This window comes from Pseudophryne corroboree, chromosome 11 (genome assembly GCF_028390025.1).
Source record: "Pseudophryne corroboree isolate aPseCor3 chromosome 11, aPseCor3.hap2, whole genome shotgun sequence".
NCBI lineage: Eukaryota > Metazoa > Chordata > Amphibia > Anura > Myobatrachidae > Pseudophryne > Pseudophryne corroboree.
In genome coordinates, this window is record NC_086454.1 from 8,868,213 (window position 1) to 8,892,915 (window position 24,703).

Consider the following 24,703-nt stretch of genomic DNA (forward strand, 5'->3'; position numbering starts at 1 on the left):
CCAGTGTATATACAGTACGAGATGTACGCTCACCTAGATTCAGTAGATCCAGTGTATATACAGTACGAGATGTAAGCTCACCTAGATTCAGTAGATCCAGTGTATATACAGTACAAGATGTAAGCTCACAATTCAGTAGATCCAGTATATATACAGTACGAGATGTACACTCACCTAGATTCAGTAGATCCAGTGTATATACAGTATGAGATGTACACTCACCTAGATTCAGTAGATCCAGTGTATATACAGTACAAGATGTACGCTCACGATTCAGTAGATCCAGTGAATATACAGTACGAGATGTACACTCACCTAGATTCAATAGATCCAGTATACATACAGTACGAGATGTACACTCACCTAGATTCAGTAGATCCAGTGTATATACAGTTTGAGGTGTACGCTCACCTAGATTCAGTAGATCCAGTGTATATACAGTATGAGATGTACGCTCACCTAGATTCAGTAGATCCAGTGTATATACAGTATGAGATGTAAGCACATCTAGATTCAGTAGATAGAGTGTATATACAATGTGAGATGTAAGCTCACCTAGATGCAGTAGATCCAGTATATATATAGTATGAGATGTACGCTCACCTAGATTCAGTAGATCCGGTGTATATACAGTATGAGATGTACGCTCACCTAGATTCAGTAGATCCGGTATATATACAGTATGAGATGTACGCTCACCTAGATTCAGTAGATCCAGTGTATATACAGTATGAGGTGTACGCTCACCTAGATTCAGTAGATCCAGTGTATATACAGTATGAGGTGTACGCTCACCTAGATGCAGTAGATCCAGTATATATACAGTATGAGATGTACGCTCACCTAGATGCAGTAGATCCAGTATATATATATATATAGTATGAGATGTACGCTCACCTAGATTCAGTAGATCCGGTGTATATACAGTATGAGATGTACGCTCACCTAGATTCAGTAGATTCGGTATATATACAGTACGAGATGTACGCTCACCTAGATTCAGTAGATCCAGTGTATGTACAGTCCGAGATATAAGCTCACCTAGATTCAGTATATCCAGTGTATATACAGTACGAGATGTACGCAGAGCCGGCCTTAGGCATAGGCAAACTAGGCAAATGCCTAAGGCATTTGGTATGTTTAGGGGCACTAGCAGCTTCTGCTGATTAAAATGATATGCGGCATGCCTATATTCTGTGTGTGACTGCAGCTGTATCTGCATACGAAATGCTACGTTTCAGTGTATTCCTGGAAATCACTGTAATGTAGCATTTCATATGCAGATACAGCCGCAGTCGCACACAGAATATGGGCATGCTGCATATCATTTTAATCAGCAGAAGCTGCTTGTGTATCCTAGCCACATAGTAATGCAAATAAGATGCATTTTCATAAACAAAAGGTGCCCGACGTTAGCAGAGCTGCCACCTGACTCATGCCAGGCATTTCCTGCAGAACTAGCGGCGGTGCTAGGGGGCACCAGCCAAAATCTTGCCTAGGGCATCATATTGGTTAGGGCCGGCTCTGGGTGTATGCTCACCTAGATTCAGTAGATCCAGTGAATATACAGTACGAGATGTACCCTCACCTGTGTTCTGTAGATCCAGACTATGGGGGTCATTCCGAGTTTTTCGCTCGCTAGCTACTTTCTGGGAGTGTATCTTAGCTTAGCAGAATTGCGAAATAAAGATTAGCAGAATTGCGAATAGAAAATTCTTAGCAGTTTCTGAGTAGCTCGAGACTTACTCCTACACTGCGATCAGCTCATCCCGTTTCGTTCCTGGTTTGACGTCACAAACACGCCCTGCGTTCGGCCAGCCACTCCCCCGTTTCTGCAGACACTCCCGCGTTTTATCCTGGCACGCCTGCGTTTTTACGCACACTCCCAGAAAACGGCCAGTTTCCGCCCAGAAACACCCACTTCCTGTCAATCACTCTACGATCACTTCAACGATGGAAATTCTTTGTTCGGACGTGAGTAAATCTACTAAGTTTTGAACTAAAATACTGCGTACCATGCGCATGCGCATTTTCACCTTAATCGCTCCGTTGCGAAAATCAGCAACGAGCGAACAACTCGGAATGACCCCCTATATACAGTACAAGGTGTAAGCTCACCTAGATTCAGTAGATCCAGTGTATATACAGTATGAGATGTAAGCTCACCTGGATTCAGTAGATCCAGTGTATATACAGTACGAGGTGTAAGCTCACGTAGAGTCAGTAGATCCAGTGTATATACAGTACAAGATGTACACTCACCTAGATTCAGTAGATCCAGTGTATATACAATACGAGATGTACGCTCACCTAGATTCAGTAGATCCAGTGTATATACAGTACAAGATGTACACTCACCTAGATTTAGTAGATCCAGTGTATATACAGTACGAGGTGTACGCTCACATAGATTCAGTAGATCCAGTGTATATAAAGTACGAGATGTACGCTCACCTAGATTCAGTAGATCCAGTGTATATACAGTACGAGATTTAAGCTCACCTAGATTCAGTAGATCCAGTGTATATACAGTATGAGATGTAAGCTCACGATTCAGTAGATCCAGTGTATATACAGTACGAGATGTAAGCTCACAATTCAGTAGATCCAGTGTATATACAGTATGAGATGTACGCTCACCTAGATTCAGTAGATCCAGTGTATATACAGTATGAGGTGTATGCTCACCTAGATTCAGTAGATCCAGTGTATATACAGTACGAGGTGTACGCTCACCTAGATTCAGTAGATCCAGTGTATATACAGTACGAGATGTAAACTCACCTGAATTCAGTAGATCCAGTGTATATACTGTACAGTATGAGATGTAAGCTCACCTAGATTCAGTAGATCCAGTGTATATACAGTACAAGATGTACACACATGATTCAGTAGATCCAGTATATATACAGGACGAGATGTACGCTCACCTAGATTCAGTAGATCCAGTATATATACAGTATGAGGTGTAAGCTCACAATTCAGTAGATCCAGTGTACAGAATGAGATGTACGCTCACCTAGATTCAGTAGATCCAGTATATATACAGTATGAGGTGTATGCTCACCTAGATTCAGTAGATCCAGTGTATATACAGTACGAGAAGTACGCTCACCTAGATTCAGTAGATCCAGTGTATATACAGTACGAGATGTAAGCTCACGATTCAGTAGATCCAGTGTATATACAGAATGAGATGTAAGCTCAGAATTCAGTAGATCCAGTGTTTATACAGTACAAGATGTACGCTCACCTAGATTCAGTCTATCCAGTGTATATACAGTACGAGGTTTACGCTCACCTAGATTCAGTAGATCCAGTGTATATACAGTACGAGATGTACACTCACGATTCAGTAGATCCAGTGTATATACTGTACAGTATGAGATGTAAGCTCAGCTAGATTCAGTAGATCCAGTGTATATACAGTATGAGGTGTATGCTCACCTAGGTTCAGTAGATCAAGTATATATACAGTACGAGGTGTACACTCACCTAGATTCAGTAGATCCAGTGTATATAAAGTACGAGATGTACGCTCACCTAGATTCAGTAGATCCAGTGTATATACAGTACGAGATGTACACTCATGATTCAGTAGATCCAGTGTATATACTGTAAAGTATGAGATGTAAGCTCACCTAGATTCAGTAGATCCAGTGTACATACAGTACGAGATGTACGCTCATGATTCAGTAGATCCAGTGTATATACAGAATGAGTTGTACGCTCACCTAGATTCAGTAGATCCAGTGTATATACAGAATGAGTTGTACGCTCACCTAGATTCAGTAGATCCAGTGTATATACAGTACGAGATGTACGCTCACCTAGATTCAGTAGATCCAGTGTATATACAGTACGAGAGATTTAAGCTCACCTAGATTCAGTAGATCCAGTGTATACACAGAATGAGTTGTACACTCACCTAGATTCAGTAGATCCAGTGTATATACAGTACGAGATGTACACTCATGATTCAGTAGATCCAGTGTATATACTGTAAAGTATGAGATGTAAGCTCACCTAGATTCAGTAGATCCAGTGTACATACAGTACGAGATGTACACTCATGATTCAGTAGATCCAGTGTATATACAGAATGAGTTGTACGCTCACCTAGATTCAGTAGATCCAGTGTATATACAGAATGAGTTGTACGCTCACCTAGATTCAGTAGATCCAGTGTATATACAGTACGAGATGTACGCTCACCTAGATTCAGTAGATCCAGTGTATATACAGTACGAGAGATTTAAGCTCACCTAGATTCAGTAGATCCAGTGTATATACAGAATGAGTTGTACGCTCACCTAGATTCAGTAGATCCAGTATATATACAGTATGAGGTGTAAGCTCACTATTCAGTAGATCCAGTGTATATACAGAATGAGTTGTACGCTCACCTAGATTCAGTAGATTCAGTGTATGTACAGTATGAGGTGTATGCTCACCTAGATTCAGTAGATCCAGTGTATATACAGTACAAGATGTACGCTCACCTAGATTCAGTAGATCCAGTGTATATACAGTACGAGATGTAAGCTCACCTAGATTCAGTAGATCCAGTGTATATACAGTACGAGATGTACGCTCACCTAGATTCAGTAGATCCAGTGTATATACAGTACGAGATGTACACTCATGATTCAGTAGATCCAGTGTATATACTGTAAAGTATGAGATGTAAGCTCACCTAGATTCAGTAGATCCAGTGTACATACAGTACGAGATGTACACTCATGATTCAGTAGATCCAGTGTATATACAGAATGAGTTGTACGCTCACCTAGATTCAGTAGATCCAGTGTATATACAGAATGAGTTGTACGCTCACCTAGATTTAGTAGATCCAGTGTATATACAGTATGAGATGTACGCTCACCTAGATTCAGTAGATCCAGTGTATATACAGTACGAGAGATTTAAGCTCACCTAGATTCAGTAGATCCAGTGTATATACAGAATAAGTTGTACACTCACCTAGATTCAGTAGATCCAGTGTATATACAGTACGAGATGTAAGCTCACGATTCAGTAGATATAAGTGTATATACAGAATGAGTTGTACGCTCACCTAGATTCAGTAGATCCAGTATATATACAGTATGAGGTGTAAGCTCACTATTCAGTAGATCCAGTGTATATACAGAATGAGTTGTACGCTCACCTAGATTCAGTAGATCCAGTATATATACAGTATGAGGTGTAAGCTCACAATTCAGTAGATCCAGTGTATATACAGTACGAGATGTAAGCTCACGATTCAGTAGATCCAGTGTATATACAATACGAGATGTAAGCTCACGATTCAGTAGATCCAGTGTATATATAATACGAGATTTAAGCTCACGATTCAGTAGATCCAGTGTATATACAATACGAGATGTAAGCTCACGATTCAGTAGATCCAGTGTATATACAATACGAGTTGTAAGCTCACGATTCAGTAGATCCAGTGTATATACAATACGAGATGTAAGCTCACGATTCAGTAGATCCAGTGTATATACAATACGAGATGTAAGCTCACGATTCAGTAGATCCAGTGTATATACAATACGAGATGTAAGCTCACGATTCAGTAGATCCAGTGTATATACAATACGAGATGTAAGCTCACTATTCAGTAGATCCAGTGTATATACAATACGAGATGTAAGCTCACGATTCAGTAGATCCAGTGTATATACAATACGAGATGTAATCTCACGATTCAGTAGAACGCTGTTTGTTTCTCAGCATATGATTGTATTGTTTGTTCTACAACATACATCTGCCATGTTAGATAGATTGGTTGGTAGGTAGAAGTCCTGACTTTACATGACAACGTGTATATCTCGCCAGCTGTAATATAGCGAGATGTTTATCAGACGCTGGGGGGGAATGATTGCAGCGAGCAGGTCTTAGTGATGCCGTTTGTTTGATGTTGGAAGTTCACAATATGACTTTCCATTGTGAGATGATTTGACAGGATAAATCTTTATAAAGGTGAACATGTCACACGTGATGCGGCGAGATATGTCTCTGCCAGCGCTGTTTTCCACTCGCTGCGGAAAATATTCAAGCAAGATGAGACAATATCAGATAGCTGGAATTGTTTCTACATGCTAGGCTTATTGGTAATATTGCGTCCACCGCTTTTAAGCAGAACTGAGTGGGATATGTCATTGTGCCTTGGATTTTATATGAGTTTTGCAAGTATTGTCTTAAATACAGAAATTACACCGTAGAACCTATTTAGGATTCAGAGTGAATTCCAGGATGCCATTTGGAAGGAGAGACTGTGGAGCAGATATTCCGTCTGTCTTGCCCCATATTAGACCGTAGGAGACGTGGCCTCGGCACTCAAAGCTGATAGACAGACAGACAGACAGGTAGGTAGGTAGGTAGGTAGATAGATAGATAGATAGATTGTATGTATGATGGAGGGACCACAGCAGGTATCTCTGTTATCAGTCCACTTCCGTAGAAACCTGTGGGGGATGTGATGCTGTCAGATTTACAAGCGGAGCTTGGCCGCCGCAGGTAATGCCATCTTCAGGTGACATTATCACATTGTAGCCTATGGACTACACATCGCAGGCTTAGCCGGCAGAGGGTACCCAGCAACGACCACCGCACATGCGCAGGAGTTCCGGCACTGAATTGAACATACAGCTGGGACGGGCACCTTTCAGAGCCCCTATACCTGCGTGTGTTGCTCCATACATTTGGGTGGTGTAATCACACCCTGCAATATGATCTTGGGCACTAATATCATGCCCAGATCACGTTGTAAATGTGATTATTGATAAATGGGCCCCTTAGTATCTGTAGATATACAAGCAATACATGGCAGAAGCAGACGTGTTTTTGGCTCTTTCCATAACGGACAAAACCCCTGTACCTGCTATAGAGTTTCTTATTCTTAGACTGTCACTAGAAAGCAGCCTTAGGCCTCTCGAAGACTGCTCTATGTTTCAGTATAGCTATGCGGGATCTGTGCGGTTTTGGAAATTGTTACACTTACTAATAAATACCATACTGCACTAGAGATGAGCGCCGGAAATTTTTCGGGTTTTGTGTTTTGGTTTTGGGTTCGGTTCCGCGTCCGTGATTTGGGTTCGACCGCGTTTTGGCAAAACCTCACCGAATTTTTTTTGTCGGATTCGGGTGTGTTTTGGATTCGGGTGTTTTTTTCAAAAAACACTAAAAAACAGCTTAAATCATAGAATTTGGGGGTCATTTTGATCCCAAAGTATTATTAACCTCAAAAACCATAATTTCCACTCATTTTCAGTCTATTCTGAATACCTCACACCTCACAATATTATTTTTAGTCCTAAAATTTGCACCGAGGTCGCTGGATGACTAAGCTAAGCGACCCTAGTGGCCGACACAAACACCGGGCCCATCTAGGAGTGTCACTGCAGTGTCACGCAGGATGGCCCTTCCAAAAAACACTCCCCAAACAGCACATGACGCAAAGAAAAAAAGAGGCGCAATGAGGTAGCTGTGTGAGTAAGATAAGCGACCCTAGTGGCCGACACAAACACCGGGCCCATCTAGGAGTGGCACTGCAGTGTCACGCAGGATGGCCCTTCCAAAAAACCCTCCCCAAACAGCACATGACGCAAAGAAAAAAAGAGGCGCAATGAGGTAGCTGACTGTGTGAGTAAGATAAGCGACCCTAGTGGCCGACACAAACACCGGGCCCATCTAGGAGTGGCACTGCAGTGTCACGCAGGATGGCCCTTCCAAAAAACCCTCCCCAAACAGCACATGACGCAAAGAAAAAAAGAGGCGCAATGAGGTAGCTGACTGTGTGAGTAAGATAAGCGACCCTAGTGGCCGACACAAACACCGGGCCCATCTAGGAGTGGCACTGCAGTGTCACGCAGGATTGCCCTTCCAAAAAACCCTCCCCATACAGCACATGACGCAAAGAAAAAAAGAGGCGCAATGAGGTAGCTGACTGTGTGAGTAAGATAAGCGACCCTAGTGGCCGACACAAACACCGGGCCCATCTAGGAGTGGCACTGCAGTGTCACGCAGGATGGCCCTTCCAAAAAACCCTCCCCAAACAGCACATGACGCAAAGAAAAAAAGAGGCGCAATGAGGTAGCTGACTGTGTGAGTAAGATAAGCGACCCTAGTGGCCGACACAAACACCGGGCCCATCTAGGAGTGGCACTGCAGTGTCACGCAGGATGGCCCTTCCAAAAAACCCTCCCCAAACAGCACATGACGCAAAGAAAAAAAGAGGCGCAATGAGGTAGCTGACTGTGTGAGTAAGATAAGCGACCCTAGTGGCCGACACAAACACCGGGCCCATCTAGGAGTGGCACTGCAGTGTCACACAGGATGGCCCTTCCAAAAAACCCTCCCCAAACAGCACATGACGCAAAGAAAAATAAAAGAAAAAAGAGGTGCAAGATGGAATTGTCCTTGGGCCCTCCCACCCACCCTTATGTTGTATAAACAAAACAGGACATGCACACTTTAACCAACCCATCATTTCAGTGACAGGGTCTGCCACACGACTGTGACTGATATGACGGGTTGGTTTGGACCCCCCCCAAAAAAGAAGCAATTAATCTCTCCTTGCACAAACTGGCTCTACAGAGGCAAGATGTCCACCTCATCATCATCCTCCGATATATCACCGTGTACATCCCCCTCCTCACAGATTATCAATTCGTCCCCACTGGAATCCACCATCTCAGCTCCCTGTGTACTTTGTGGAGGCAATTGCTGCTGGTCAATGTCTCCGCGGAGGAATTGATTATAATTCATTTTAATGAACATCATCTTCTCCACATTTTCTGGATGTAACCTCGTAGGCCGATTGCTGACAAGGTGAGCGGCGGCACTAAACACTCTTTCGGAGTACACACTTGTGGGAGGGCAACTTAGGTAGAATAAAGCCAGTTTGTGCAAGGGCCTCCAAATTGCCTCTTTTTCCTGCCAGTATAAGTACGGACTGTGTGACGTGCCTACTTGGATGCGGTCACTCATATAATCCTCCACCATTCTTTCAATGTTGAGAGAATCATATGCAGTGACAGTAGACGACATGTCCGTAATCGTTGTCAGGTCCTTCAGTCCGGACCAGATGTCAGCATCAGCAGTCGCTCCAGACTGCCCTGCATCACCGCCAGCGGGTGGGCTCGGAATTCTGAGCCTTTTTCTCGCACCCCCAGTTGCGGGAGAATGTGAAGGAGGAGATGTTGACAGGTCGCGTTCCGCTTGACTTGACAATTTTCTCACCAGCAGGTCTTTCAACCCCAGCAGACTTGTGTCTGCCGGAAAGAGAGATCCAAGGTAGGTTTTAAATCTAGGATCGAGCACGGTGGCCAAAATGTAGTGCTCTGATTTCAACAGATTGACCACCCGTGAATCCTTGTTAAGCAAATTAAGGGCTCCATCCACAAGTCCCACATGCCTAGCGGAATCGCTCCGTGTTAGCTCCTCCTTCAATGTCTCCAGCTTCTTCTGCAAAAGCCTGATGAGGGGAATGACCTGACTCAGGCTGGCAGTGTCTGAACTGACTTCACGTGTGGCAAGTTCAAAGGGCATCAGAACCTTGCACAACGTTGAAATCATTCTCCACTGCACTTGAGACAGGTGCATTCCACCTCCTATATCGTGCTCAATTGTATAGGCTTGAATGGCCTTTTGCTGCTCCTCCAACCTCTGAAGCATATAGAGGGTTGAATTCCACCTCGTTACCACTTCTTGCTTCAGATGATGGCAGGGCAGGTTCAGTAGTTTTTGGTGGTGCTCCAGTCTTCTGTACGTGGTGCCTGTACGCCGAAAGTGTCCCGCAATTCTTCTGGCCACCGACAGCATCTCTTGCACGCCCCTCTCGTTTTTTAAAAAATTCTGCACCACCAAATTCAAGGTATGTGCAAAACATGGGACGTGCTGGAATTTGCCCATATTTAATGCACACACAATATTGCTGGCGTTGTCCGATGCCACAAATCCACAGGAGAGTCCAATTGGGGTAAGCCATTCCGCGATGATCTTCCTCAGTTGCCGTAAGAGGTTTTTATCTGTGTGCGTATTCTGGAAAGCGGTGATACAAAGCATAGCCTGCCTAGGAAAGAGTTGGCGTTTGCGAGATGCTGCTACTGGTGCCGCCACTGCTGTTCTTGCGGCGGGAGTCCATACATCTACCCAGTGGGCTGTCACAGTCATATAGTCCTGACCCTGCCCTGCTCCACTTGTCCACATGTCCGTGGTTAAGTGGACATTGGGTACAGCTGCATTTTTTAGGACACTGGTGACTCTTTTTCTGAGGTCTGTGTACATTTTCGGTATCGCCTGCCTAGAGAAATGGAACCTAGATGGTATTTGGTACCGGGGACACAGTACCTCCAACAAGTCTCTAGTTGGCTCTGCAGTAATGATGGATACCGGAACCACGTTTCTCACCACCCAGGATGCCAAGGCCTCAGTTATCCGCTTTGCAGTAGGATGACTGCTGTGATATTTCATCTTCCTCGCAAAGGACTGTTGGACAGTCAATTGCTTGGTGGAAGTAGTAAAAGTGGTCTTACGACTTCCCCTCTGGGATGACCATCGACTCCCAGCAGCAACAACAGCAGCGCCAGCAGCAGTAGGCGTTACACGCAAGGATGCATCGGAGGAATCCCAGACAGGAGAGGAATCATCAGAATTGCCAGTGACATGGCCTGCAGGACTATTGGCATTCCTGGGGAAGGAGGAAATTGACACTGAGGGAGTTGGTGGGATGGTTTGCGTGAGCTTGGTTACAAGAGGAAGGGATTTACTGGTCAGTGGACTGCTTCCGCTGTCGGCCAAAGTTTTTGAACTTGTCACTGACTTATTATGAATGCGCTGCAGGTGACGTATAAGGGAGGATGTTCCGAGGTGGTTAACGTCCTTACCCCTACTTATTACAGCTTGACAAAGGGAACACACGGCTTGACAAATGTTGTCCGCATTTCTGGTGAAATACTTCCACACCGAAGAGCTGATTTTTTTGGTATTTTCACCAGGCATGTCAACGGCCATATTCCTCCCATGGACAACAGGTGCCTCCCCGGGTGCCTGACTTAAACAAACCACCTCACCATCAGAATCCTCCTGGTCAATTTCCTCCCCAGCGCCAGCAACACCCATATCCTCCTCATCCTGGTGTACTTCAACACTGACATCTTCAATCTGACTATCGGGAACTGGACTGCGGGTGCTCCTTCCAGCACTTGCAGGGGGCGTGCAAATGGTGGAAGGCGCATGCTCTTCACGTCCAGTGTTGGGAAGGTCAGGCATCGCAACCGACACAATTGGACTCTCCTTGTGGATTTGGGATTTCGAAGAACGCACAGTTCTTTGCGGTGCTTTTGCCAGCTTGAGTCTTTTCAGTTTTCTAGCGAGAGGCTGAGTGCTTCCATCCTCATGTGAAGCTGAACCACTAGCCATGAACATAGGCCAGGGCCTCAGCCGTTCCTTGCCACTCCGTGTGGTAAATGGCATATTGGCAAGTTTACGCTTCTCCTCCGACAATTTTATTTTAGGTTTTGGAGTCCTTTTTTTACTGATATTTGGTGTTTTGGATTTTACATGCTCTGTACTATGACATTGGGCATCGGCCTTGGCAGACGACGTTGCTGGAATTTCATCGTCTCGGCCATGACTAGTGGCAGCAGCTTCAGCACGAGGTGGAAGTGGATCTTGATCTTTCCCTAATTTTGGAACCTCAACATTTTTGTTCTCCATATTTTAATAGGCACAACTAAAAGGCACCTCAGGTAAACAATGGAGATGGATGGATACTAGTATACAATTATGGATGGACTGCCGAGTGCCGACACAGAGGTAGCTACAGCCGTGGACTACCGTTCTGTGTCTGCTGCTAATATAGACTGGATGATAATGAGATGTAGTATGTATAAAGAAGAAAGAAAAAAAAACCACGGGTAGGTGGTATACAATTATGGATGGACTGCCGAGTGCCGACACAGAGGTAGCTACAGCCGTGGACTACCGTACTGTACTGTGTCTGCTGCTAATATAGACTGGATGATAATGAGATGTAGTATGTATAAAGAAGAAAGAAAAAAAAACCACGGGTAGGTGGTATACAATTATGGATGGACTGCCGAGTGCCGACACAGAGGTAGCTACAGCCGTGGACTACCGTACTGTACTGTGTCTGCTGCTAATATAGACTGGATGATAATGAGATGTAGTATGTATAAAGAAGAAAGAAAAAAAAACCACGGGTAGGTGGTATACAATTATGGATGGACTGCCGAGTGCCGACACAGAGGTAGCTACAGCCGTGGACTACCGTACTGTGTCTGCTGCTAATATAGACTGGATGATAATGAGATGTAGTATGTATAAAGAAGAAAGAAAAAAAAACCCACGGGTAGGTGGTATACAATTATGGACGGACTGCCGAGTGCCGACACAGAGGTAGCTACAGCCGTGGACTACCGTACTGTACTGTGTCTGCTGCTAATATAGACTGGATGATAATGAGATGTAGTATGTATAAAGAAGAAAGAAAAAAAAACACGGGTAGGTGGTATACAATTATGGATGGACTGCCGAGTGCCGACACAGAGGTAGCTACAGCCGTGGACTACCGTACTGTACTGTGTCTGCTGCTAATAATATAGACTGGATGATAATGAGATGTAGTATGTATAAAGAAGAAAGAAAAAAAAACCACGGGTAGGTGGTATACAATTATGGATGGACTGCCGAGTGCCGACACAGAGGTAGCTACAGCCGTGGACTACCGTACTGTGTCTGCTGCTAATATAGACTGGTTGATAATGAGATGTAGTATGTATAAAGAAGAAAAAAAAAACACGGGTAGGTGGTATACAATTATGGACGGACTGCCGAGTGCCGACACAGAGGTAGCTACAGCCGTGGACTACCGTACTGTACTGTGTCTGCTGCTAATATAGACTGGATGATAATGAGATGTAGTATGTATAAAGAAGAGAGAAAAAAAAAACCACGGGTAGGTGGTATACAATTATGGATGGACTGCCGAGTGCCGACACAGAGGTAGCTACAGCCGTGAACTACCGTACTGTGTCTGCTGCGACTGGATGATAAATAATGATATAAAAAATATATATATATCACTACTGCAGCCGGACAGGTATATATTATATAATGACGGACCTGCTGGACACTGTCTGTCAGCAGAATGAGTTTTTTATTTTATAGAATAAAAAAACACCACACAAGTCACACGACGTGTGTTTAACTTTTACAGGCAGACATTCACAATACAATACAGTATACTATATACTGGTGGTCAGGTCACTGGTCAGTCACACTGGCAGTGGCACTCCTGCAGAAAAAAAGTGTGCACTGTTTAATTTTAATATGTACTCCTGGCTCCTGCTATAACCTAACTGCTCCCCAGTCTCCCCCACAATTAAGCTGTGTGAGCACAGTCAGATATTATACATAGATGATGCAGCAGCACACTGGGCTGAGCACAGATATGGTATGTGACTGAGTCACTGTGTATCGTTTTTTCAGGCAGAGAACGGATTATATTAAATAATATAAAACTGCACTGGTGGTCACTGGTCAGTCACTAGTATAACTAACTAATACTATCAGCAAAATTCTGCACTCTCTGTCTGAGTACTCCTCCTAAGCTCCAGTAAATAAAGTGTCACTGTCTCACTCTGTCACTAGTATAACTAACTAATACTATCAGCAAAATTCTGCACTCTCTGTCTGAGTACTCCTCCTAAGCTCCAGTAAATGAAGTGTCACTGTCTCACTCTCACTCTCCTATCTATTTCTTCTCTAAACGGAGAGGACGCCAGCCACGTCCTCTCACTATCAATCTCAATGCACGTGTAAAATGGCGGCGACGCGCGGCTCCTTATATAGAATCCGAGTCTCGCGATAGAATCCGAGCCTCGCGAGAATCCGACAGCGTCATGATGACGTTCGGGGCGCGCTCGGGTTAACCGAGCAAGGCGGGAAGATCCGAGTCGCTCGGATCCGTGTAAAAAAAGCTGAAGTTCGGGCGGGTTCGGATTCCGAGGAACCGAACCCGCTCATCTCTATACTGCACACAATATTGTATGATAGGAACATCACATGGAGATATCCCTCCTGCCACAATGGGGAAAAATAGTAATATAGTACATGAAATATAGTACATAAAGTTATAGAACACTGCCTGTCACTGGTAACTATGTATCATTACCCTATTTCTCCTGCTGGATCCCAGTGGCAACACACTCATAGATATGGCAATATAAAGTGAGCAACCACATTGATACAGGTATACTGCGTTAAAGTGTTGCTCACGTGTCTTGGTGTACAGCATCAGGCCTCAGGAAATGTGTATGCAAAAGGTCCAGGATCAACAATTATGAAAAGCAATGCCATTGACAGACTGAATGCTCTTCTATATGGGTAGACGATAGTAGTAGGTAAGGATTAGGCATAAATGTAATCAAGAATCAAGCCCAGTGATCGGTAGGCAGCTGTGGTTACAGCAAACGGGCATAAGAAAGTGTGGTCAGGTATAAAGCCAGATCAGTATGCAGTAATGGAAGTGACAGGATAGTAGCCAAGAAGCATGCAAAAAGTCAGAAGCAGGTGTCTCATTCAAAGTGTGTGTGTGTGTGTGTGTGTGTGTGTGTGTGTGTGTGTGTGTGTGTGTGTGTGTGTGTGTGTGTGGGGTGGGGGGGGGAGTGCACAAGTGCAGGTTCACAGAACAATCACCTAGCACTGAATGCTATGTGAGGTCCAATTATAAGTGCTAAGTGGTGGCGCTCTGCTCACAGACAGGCAATATGTGCAGACACACTCAAACAATGCTGGGAAGTGGAAGCACATCTCAGCCTATGGGCAATTTCTACAAACACCTGAGAGTCAGATTGACCGGCTATTCTGTTGAAGTAAGTGCCACATATTTTAAATAAATTCCTGAAAGTGAAGATCCTTCCTTCAGTTTACTAATTGAGAGTCCTGATTAGCAATGGGCCTGTCTTGGTAATCCTGCATGGTGGATGCCAGGATATTTATGTACTTGTACCCCTCACTGTTAATTCTATTAAATATGACTGCTCATAATATGGATAAAATGCCTAGGTGGCAATTAGAGTAGCCGCATTAATTTACCGCTGGTTAGTTGACACCCCCCCCCCCCCCCCAGGACTATACAATTAGCCCCAAAGTGCAGCCACTGGCAGCTTTTATTGCTTTTTTTGGGGAGCCCTCAGCAACCGCCGAAAAAGAAAATTCCTGACGAAAAGCCCGTTTTCATGAACCAGCAGTGAAACACATAGGCCCGTGAACTTATCATGGGGCTAATTGAATAACCAGAGAAAAAAATGCAAAAAAATTCACTCACACTCTAAAAAATTTCATTCACTCTCAGAAAACGGGCAGTAAAATGAGCTAAACTAAATTTAGCACATCTGCGATCAGATTCTCTGACATGCGGGGGAATGCCCAGTACAAGGCTTGTCCGTCCCCGCATGTCAGGGCACAGCGGAGATGCTTTCGCACCCGCCAAGTAGCTCCCTGTCTGCACAGCCTAGCTGCGCTTGCAGGCGGCTTACACGTCATGTTCCGGGTCACAGCGGCTGTGTGCGACATCACGCAGCCACCGCAGCCTGCCCTAGCAACGGTCCGGATATGCCTGTGTTGTCTGGACAGCGCCCCCCAACAGCGTTCTAACGCCATTGGCACCCCCCTGTTTTTGTTAGTAATTAACAAAAACAGAACCACTTGCACAGAATGGATCGCTCCTGAGGAGCCCCAGACGTGACATTAGTAAATCTCCCAGGCCCTAGCGTAATTAATAGCCTGCAGCCAATCAGAAGCATCATATCTGTGATTAGCTGAGTGGACGCTTATTCTACAAGAGGACCAACGCGACGGTGAGCGAGGACCGGTTTGGCCAAAACCGCCACACCTCAGATGTGGATTCCACAACCCAGGCTGCAGCATGGTAAATCCTGCGTTTTGGACCTGGATATTGCATGCTATGTAATGATTTACAAACCACACCAAAAAAACTGCAGCTTAGTGAATTTAACCCTTTCATCTTTGGGATTTGTGAGGTTGTCTACATTGACTGAGATCCGTTGGTTTCAGCACATGATGTCCCGTGACTGGACCTAGGTGTTTGGGAGAAGGGGGGCAGGGGTTCCTGCTATGTTCATTGAAGTACTGAGACCTCTGCTCATGGAACAGGAGCTCCCCAGCAACGCCCAGATCTGCGCTGTGTTCTGCGTTGTCTCATCAGGTATAGGAAGCCGGAACGCACTTTGTTATGGCGTTCTCAGTCCTGCTTATTGGATCTGTTTATGTGCCATATGCTGCAGTGTATATTATTAGCTCTGGCTCATATGCCACCCACGTGTGGTCTTGGCCCGGTTCAATCTGCGTACTGTAGGAGATACTCTGACATAACATTTCTGCAGACGGGGAAAATAAATTCTTGCAGGGAGAACTGGCGGCTCTGGAAGTAGAGAGATTTTACAGTAGCTGAAGTGGGCATAATCCGTTCTATGATAGCACAATCTGCAGTCACAGGAGTGTGGAAATGCCGCCCTGCCTGCTTATGTTTGCCCACAATATGTAAAGCTGGACAGAATACAGTAAGGAATGCAGGCAGCGGGCATGCATACAGTGTATAGTATATGTCCTGGCACTGTAAAGGTAAAATACAGTACTTGTGGTATTAGTGCCCGTGCATCAGTGCATTTACGATAATGAAAATGACATCACTGTAATCGCATGGTTCCAGGCACTGTGAAGAGGAGGGGGTGATATGATAGTGCAATTTAGCAAGGCTCTCATCGTCAAGCTTTCTGAGACCATATGGCGGCAGGTGGCGGTCTGGAGACTTGCCTACTTTTACGGGCATCCGGGAAACCTACCCAAGATTTGGGAATCCTCAGATATTCCAGGAGAGTAGGAAATTATATTTAAACATTATAAATGTGTAGATTATAGGCTTGTACTTGCGTCTGCTTAGCTACAGGGCATGCGCAGTGGTGAGAATCGCACAATCCATCCTCAAAGAGGACTTGCGCGCGTCTCTGCATTAGCCCCGGAGAGCACAGAGTTTTCTTTTATTTTTAGCTCTTTTTTGTGCCTTTCTGCCACGGTTTTCTGACATCAGTAAATTGATACGGCCTTGCTGCCCTTTTATATATGACACGGCTTCGCTATGCCGTCCGCGGCCTATTCAGCACACATTGCATGAGGGCATGCACAGGTCACCGTAACACAGGGCAGCCACCAGGGGGGGACTGTGGGGACTGGTGTCCCGGGCCCTTACAAAGAGGGGGCCCACCCCTGGCTCCTGCCGCCAATACCAGGAGAGCTGCACCAGGCTCTGAAACAACAGTGGGCTGATGTGCTGAGAGGACTTCTTAAAACAAGCCTTCCCTGCGTATCAGCAGGTAGCGGAGGTAAGTAGCATACTTACCTACTTTGCTGCCCCCTCCTCCGGGAGGAGGCAGCGATGTAGGTGCATGGGGTCGTGGCCGGCAGCAGGATGGGCGGTCCGGGGGCGTGGACCACATCATTGTGGCTCCGCACCCCTCTGTGTAGTGCCAAGAAAAGAGGCGCTGTATAGCAGGGGCGGAGCTACGATGACGTGATTCAGTGCGAACCACGTCATCGGACCCCCTCGGACCACCCACTTGTTCTCTGCTGTGGGCAACTGAGGAGGGTCGTAGAGGGGCTGCAGGGTAAGCGGGAGGCTTGCCCACCTTTCCGGGGGGCCGGGAGGGCCACCCGATTTTCGGGAGCCTCCCGGCCATTCCGGGAGGGTAGGCAAGTATGGTAAGTAGGAGTAGCAGAGGTAAGTAGGGCTCAGCAAACCAATGTCACCAACAAACCCCTCTCCACTTCCCCGATTCCCCTGCTCCCCCAGTGTACCGCCTTCGCTCAGTGTTGTCGCCAGGCCATTACCCGGATATTGCGCTGAGGCCGGTGAGTCGCTGTTCCGCCCTTGGTTGATTCAGAGACAGAGAATTTTTCTGTATGGGTTTTATTTGTTTCCTTCAGTATAATCCTCTCTTTTATTTTACAAATGTGAAGTCCCAGCTGAAGCGCAGAAAAGCCGGGCTGCCGGTAGATTCGCCTTTTATTCATTACCAAATGACCTTGAGAGCTGATTCCCTCAATAGCAGAGAAGGGATTAGACGTCACTGAAGTATTCTGCCAGTCACAACAACAAAAATATACAAGAAAGAAGCAGCAGGTTCTCGGAGATCCACCAGAGAGAACAGTAATTATTATTATTCTCCCTGTTCACAATTACAGTGTGATAGATTATATATCTGCAAATACTTTACACCTCCTGGTTAAGGTAGCCTGCGGTAACACCGGTCTGATGCTGAAAGCCAGCGTCTTTCCTAAAAGCTGCACGGCCAAAATGCTCTCCTCCCCCCCCCCCCCCCCCCCCCTCTGCCATGATGGATAAGGGAACCCATAGACCCGTTCAGGTGGAAAAGTGATTTTTATAATTTGCACTTGACATTATAAAACAGCGAGTAATCACAAAAGAGGATTAGTGTCTGTAATTACTGTACCTCTAACTACAGGTCATTGGGGTAAAGGGAAGATATTAGCCAAGCTTGGTTACACGGCTCTGCATTATGAGACATAAAAATACCTGTGGGAACTTCTAAGCCTGTGAAACTGAACTGGTATTTAATAGGGCATCGATTGGGGAACCTGTGTTCTGTCACAGAATCATCGGCGCCCCTCTTCATTACATTGGCTCCCACTTCCCAGGGTTGTTCAGAAAGAACCTTTTCAGCGAGGAGCTTTTAGTTTCTGGTGAGGAAGGGGGGCTGTTCTTCAAGGTAGTGGGACCTTATAGCCCAGCTGTTACTGTGGAAAGACCAGAGTGTCTGATATTAAGATGGCTTCAAATTTTTCTTTTCTTTTTCCCAGGCAGGCCAGTTCTGTAAAATCAGGATTGGCTCTAGAGTCATGGGGAGGTCATATTGTTCCAATATATGGTACTAAACGCAATATTGCAGACATAATTTCTTGTGTTTATTAGAACCCCAATAATGATACACAACAAGACACTTGTAACAGGTCTTGAACAGGTAGATACTGATATCTTGTTTTTTCATGTGGTAGGATCCACTAGTAGGAGCTCTGACAGTTCCCAGGTCACCCGGCAGGAGCACTGTGTGTTACCAACTGTTATATTTTAAAAATCCACGGGTGACCTGGAAAACATGAACTGCTGGTGGTCCTTACGGACAGAGTTTGGGAAACACTGGGCTAGAGCATGCAAACATGGGTGGTCCGTTCAGAGATGGACACATGATTATTTGCGCTACATAAAAATGCAACTTGCAAAACATTTGTCGCACTGCGCATATGCAGAACCTGCGAAACATTTGTTATAGTGCAGAACGTGCAGAACATTTGTTGCACTGCAAATGTGCAGAACTTGTGTCTTTGGGAGTAATTCAGACCTGATCGCTAACAGGTGATTTTTGTACTGCTGCAATCAAATCAGTGGTGTAACTACTGCCCCCGCAGTCCTCGCGGTGGCTTGGGGGCGCCACTGACTTTGCACAGATTGACATGCGGACGAGCGTCCACATGTCAATCTGCGGTCTCCTTCCCTCCGCTGCTGTAAGGAGGGACATGGAGCGCACATCGCGCGCCTCTCCTGTGTCCCTCCCTGGCTCTCCCCCGGCCTGTCTAATAAAGGAAGTGCCGTTCGTGAGCTCTGATTGGCTCACGAACCGGCACTTCCTTTATTAGACCGGCAGGAGAGCCAGGAGGGACACAGGAGAGGCGCGCGATGTGCGCTCCGTGTCCCTCCAACACAAATGAGCGGGGGGGGGGGGGAAGCAGGAACTGTGGGGGAAGATCTGGCACTGGGGGCATATACCTGGCACTGTGGGGGAAGATCTGGCACTGGGGGCATATACCTGGCACTGGGGGCATATACCTGGCACTGGGGGCATATACCTGGCACTGTGGGGGAATATCTGGCACTGGGGGCATATGTGGCACTGGGAGCATGGCCCTAGCAACAAGCACTACCCCCTAGCAACGAGCATGACACCCAGTGCATGAAACCCCTGGCAACGAGCATGACACCCAGTGCATGAAACCTCTGGCAACGAGCATGACACCCTGAGCATGAAAACCCCTGGCACCGTGCATGGAACCAAGAGCATGAAACCCCTGGCAACGAGCAGGTAATTTAAAAGTAATTAGAAGCCTTACTGTAGAACTTAATGTGTAATGGGCATTACGGTGTGTGGCATAATGTATCACGGACATTGCGGTGTGTGTCAGAATGTGTCAGGCATTACGGTGTGCTGTATACTATATCACGGGCATTGTGGTATGTGGTATAATGTCTCAGGATCATTGTGGTGTGTGTCATACTGTGTCACAGACATTGTATGTGCTATAATGTATCAGGGGCATTGCAGTGTGTAGCATAATGTATAATGGGCATTGCGATTCCTGTCATAATGTGTCACAGGCATTACGGTGTGTGGCATAATGTGTCACAGGCATTACGGTGTGTGCATATTGTGTCATGTGCATTATTGTGTGTGGCATAATGGCTAAGGCCATTGCAGTATGTGGCATAATGTATACTGGGCATTACTATAAGGAGGAAAAATGACAAATAATGTAAGGGGCATGAATCAGGATTATTTTTCTTTCCTGTGGTGGCTAACGTCTGGGCGTGCAGGTTGCAAAACTGGGGTATAAGGTAGTCTTTTCCTGCAATGCCACGCCCCTTTGCGCGAAGCCACGCCCATTTCAACAAAGCTACACCCCCTTTTTGGCGGCGCGCGCATATTTGTCCCTTTACTAGTGCCAATTATGGGGAGTATGGGGGGGGCGCCGAAGGATTTTTTGGCTTGGGGGAGAAAAATTTCTAGTTACACCACTGAATCAAATAGTCGCTGCCCATAGAGGAGTGTATTTTTGCTGTGCAAGTGTGCGATCGCATGTGTAGCAGAGCTGTACAAACAGATCTTGTGCAGTCTCTGCGCAGCCCAGGACTTACTCAGCTGCTGCGATCACTTCAGCCTGTCCGGCACCGGAAATTATGTCAGGATCTCTCCCTGCAGACACTTGGACACGCCTGCGTTTTTCCAAACACTCCCAGAAAACGGTCAGTTGCCACCCACAAACGCCCTCTTCCTGTCAATCTCCCTGCGATCGCCGGTATAAACGGATCCATAGCACAAATCCATAGCTGAGTGGCGGTCCGCTTTGTACCCATGCCACGCGCCTGTGCATTGCGGTGCATACGCATGCGCAGTTTGTGTCTGATCACCCGCTGTGTGAAAACGCAGCCTAGCGATCAGGTCTGAATTACCCCCTTTATTATGAGTCACACTTGTGCTTGCAGAGCCGGGTCAGTAACGTTCTCGTGTTGCTCAGACCAGCAGGACCTTGGAGACTGCACTTAAAGCCTCTGATTCTGCCTCTGGTGGTGGGCTTTCCAATGTGGTGCTAGGATCACAGACATCGATCAATAATACATGCATTTTTCGGTGTATTTGCCAGGGTCACATCACCTAGGGTACTCGCTCTCTACAGCTGGTTACACACAGTCCTACAGGACATTAATTGTGAACATCCGGTGAGCACTTGGGGTATTAGAAACAGAGCAGTGGAGAATCTATCCCAGGATAAGTGTATTATTGATTTGGGAAGGGTGGGTGGGGGGCTGTACACCAGTGGTCTTCGTGTGTGCACTTATTGTACAGTAGTAACAGTCACACGTTGATATTGTATGGAGCCTTGGGAGCCAGTGTTGACCTGTTGGGGGTCACTCTGAGTCCTACTGGCCAAGCTGATTTACCTCTGAGTGCAATAGAAGCAGGATCTCTGTGATCGTATTACGTCAGCACTTACTGATTTTCCACATGTAATCTAACATACGTGTGAAGGGCTTGTATAACATGTAACATGTGTAAGTGTAAGGAACCGCACCGAGCTGTAACGTCAGCCTCCTGTCCTGCATGATACTGCCGCACCTCAACATGAAGCTCATACAGCTGACTACTGTTTTATACATTTCCATGGTTACCAGCTGAGCAGGTCCGGGGCAGGGCATGCAGGAGAGAACCTGGACGGACCCAGATTCTTTTTGGGGTGTGGCCTAATCAAGGGAGGCGTGGTCATGCACACTTAGAAAAAAATACAGAAAAAATAGTACTTTAAGTGCCTCCCTGGCCACACTGCTGGGCCGAGGAGGAGAGCTGCAGCTGCTCCTGCCAAGTAAGGAGGATAGGGGGGAACTTGGGCCCCTCCATAAAGCCTGGGCCTGGGTAAATAGTACCCCCCTCCCCATCTTTCTGCACCACTGGCCCAGGGTCCGATCCTATGGAAAGTTCCATACCTGTGGAAATTACAGACAAAGCCTTGTACTTTGATTGTAACAGAACGCTCTCAGCCCGCTGCACCACAATCTACTATTCTCTTGTGCGCGTTCCAGTTGGACTCCATGTTATTGTAGCGAGCATTAACCCTCCGGAGGCAGTTCTGAAACTGATGCGGAGCACAGCAAGCGCGAGTTGTAAAACTTATTTTGCAGAGATTCATTTTTGTTTACAGGCCGGGCATTGGGGCTATTGATGGCAGGTGGGCTCTAATTGCACGCACGTTGCAAGTGCCAAACTACAGTAAATTTTATATATATATATATATATATATATATATATATATATATAACACAAATAGTCCTGCACTCGCATCAATAATGTTAGCAACAGTGCGGTGCTACCTAGTGGGGATCACCTTCAACGGGTAGACCCACAATATTTAGAAAGAGTCCAACAGTGTGGAGGTGCACTCGTCAAGTCTAGAGGTCTCCAGCAGCTTCAATTTTCACAATAACTTTATTTCAGACGATATCGGGCTTATTGTAGTCGACGTTTCGATCCTCAGTGTAGGATCTTTATCAAGACAAGCTTCCATATATAAAGAATAATAATTTGAAAGCATCACATATTGATTATCAAAAAATCAATGTGTCGTATTTAAACAGTATACTGGCTGTAGGGCTTAAAATTCAAGCACCAAGTAGGGAATAAATGCAGTTACTCAAACTCTCAATCATAGAGCACATCAGACAACCGATGTAATCACTCTGGGATTCAACTCTAACCAACAAGTCCTCTACAGCCACACTGGGTGCGGCTGTAGAGGACTTGTTGGTTAGAGTTGAAACATTGATTTTTTGATAATCAATATGTGATGCTTTCAAATTATTATTCTTTATATATGGAAGCTTGTCTTGATAAAGATCCTACACTGAGGATCGAAACGTCGACTACAATAAGCCCGATATCGTCTGAAATAAAGTTATTGTGAAAATTGAAGCTGCTGGAGACCTCTTGACTTGACGAGTGCACCTCCACACTGTTGGACTCTTATATATATATATATATATATATATATATATATATATATATATATATATGTGCAGGGCCTGTCCCTATACATTTGGTTTCATGTCTGTCTCTATTATCAGTTTGCATGTGGACCATATATATTCCAGGTGCAGGTAGATCCCTCTGAAATAAGGTGTAATTAGGCTGACAGACAGTTCTCCTTACCCTGCCATTCTGTCAGCACATCCTATCTGAGGTTTGCCAACATGTGAAATCACCATTGCCACTCGGTGACATCCCTTCCGCCGCATGTAGCGAGGCGAATGAGTTGCGCAAATGTCTGCATTGCTCATACCTGCATGCGCTCCGCTTGGAAGCATCCGCAGTGTGAAAACATACTGTATGACGACAAAGCCGACTTGCGTTCTCCATCATCACTCACTGCTTTTACATTTCATTGATGCATTCCAATCTCTCGTCCAGAGCTGTTGATAAGAGAACTGCTTAGTGCATTTGCTCCGTGCTCTTCAGACTTCTTTCCTAATATTGAATTTAAAATATCTGAACTCAATCTTCACCCAGATAAATATCTGCAGGGGTTTAATCCTATATCAGCATCACTTATATTATGTAATATAAAATACCAAAGAAAAAGAAAGAAATCTAATCCTGACGGGTGTGTTTTGTCTTCCTTCGCAGGGGTGCAATCCAAGATGGAACATCCCTGATGAGCGATGCGGGGCAAGTGGGCGCGTCCTGAGTCTTGAGTACGTTTATATGACAGACATAACAGGTGAGTACATCGCAAGTGTTTTATCAGCCGCCTAAAATGACAGAAAAGTTTTGTTTGCAAAGTTTAGTTGACAAATTGCCTGATAATTGCAAAGTTTTGGCAAACGTCTGATTCTGAGCAAGTACTATAGGATTGGGATGGATGGATAATGTCAGGGCCTGGTGTTCTGGCTGAGAAAAGACCTATGAGACTAGACAAGGGTTAAACACTGAGGGTGGAGGCTTGTAGGTTGGAACACAACTCCTTGTGATGACTACGGTGACTTGTGGTGAGCTAGTGGTGGGTGGAGCTGGGCCTTTATGTGTCTGATGCGCTGGATCTCTTTGTAGGGTCATGGTAGAGGGGTCTGGCAGATCAAATAATATATGGTGCACAGAAGGTACACTCTCCTCCCAGGGCTGGATTAAGCCTCGGGGGTGCCCGGGGCACTTTAGACAGGGGGGGCCCCAGTGGAAGTGGGGGGGGGGGGGGGGGTGTATGTAAGATTGTGCATACCTCCCAACGTGACCCATACCAGGAGGGACAAAATGCT

General features: G+C 45.7%; 1 protein-coding gene across 1 annotated transcript in view; it reads left to right on the plus strand.

Moving 5' to 3' along the window:
* LRRC4C (leucine rich repeat containing 4C) overlaps nt 1-24,703 on the plus strand; it is a 1,405,504-nt gene that overhangs the window by 487,745 nt on the left and 893,056 nt on the right. The window contains exon 3 of the mRNA XM_063946277.1: nt 24,078-24,171. The gene's annotated coding sequence lies outside the window, so the exon portion shown is untranslated. The remainder of the gene's footprint in view (nt 1-24,077; nt 24,172-24,703) is intronic.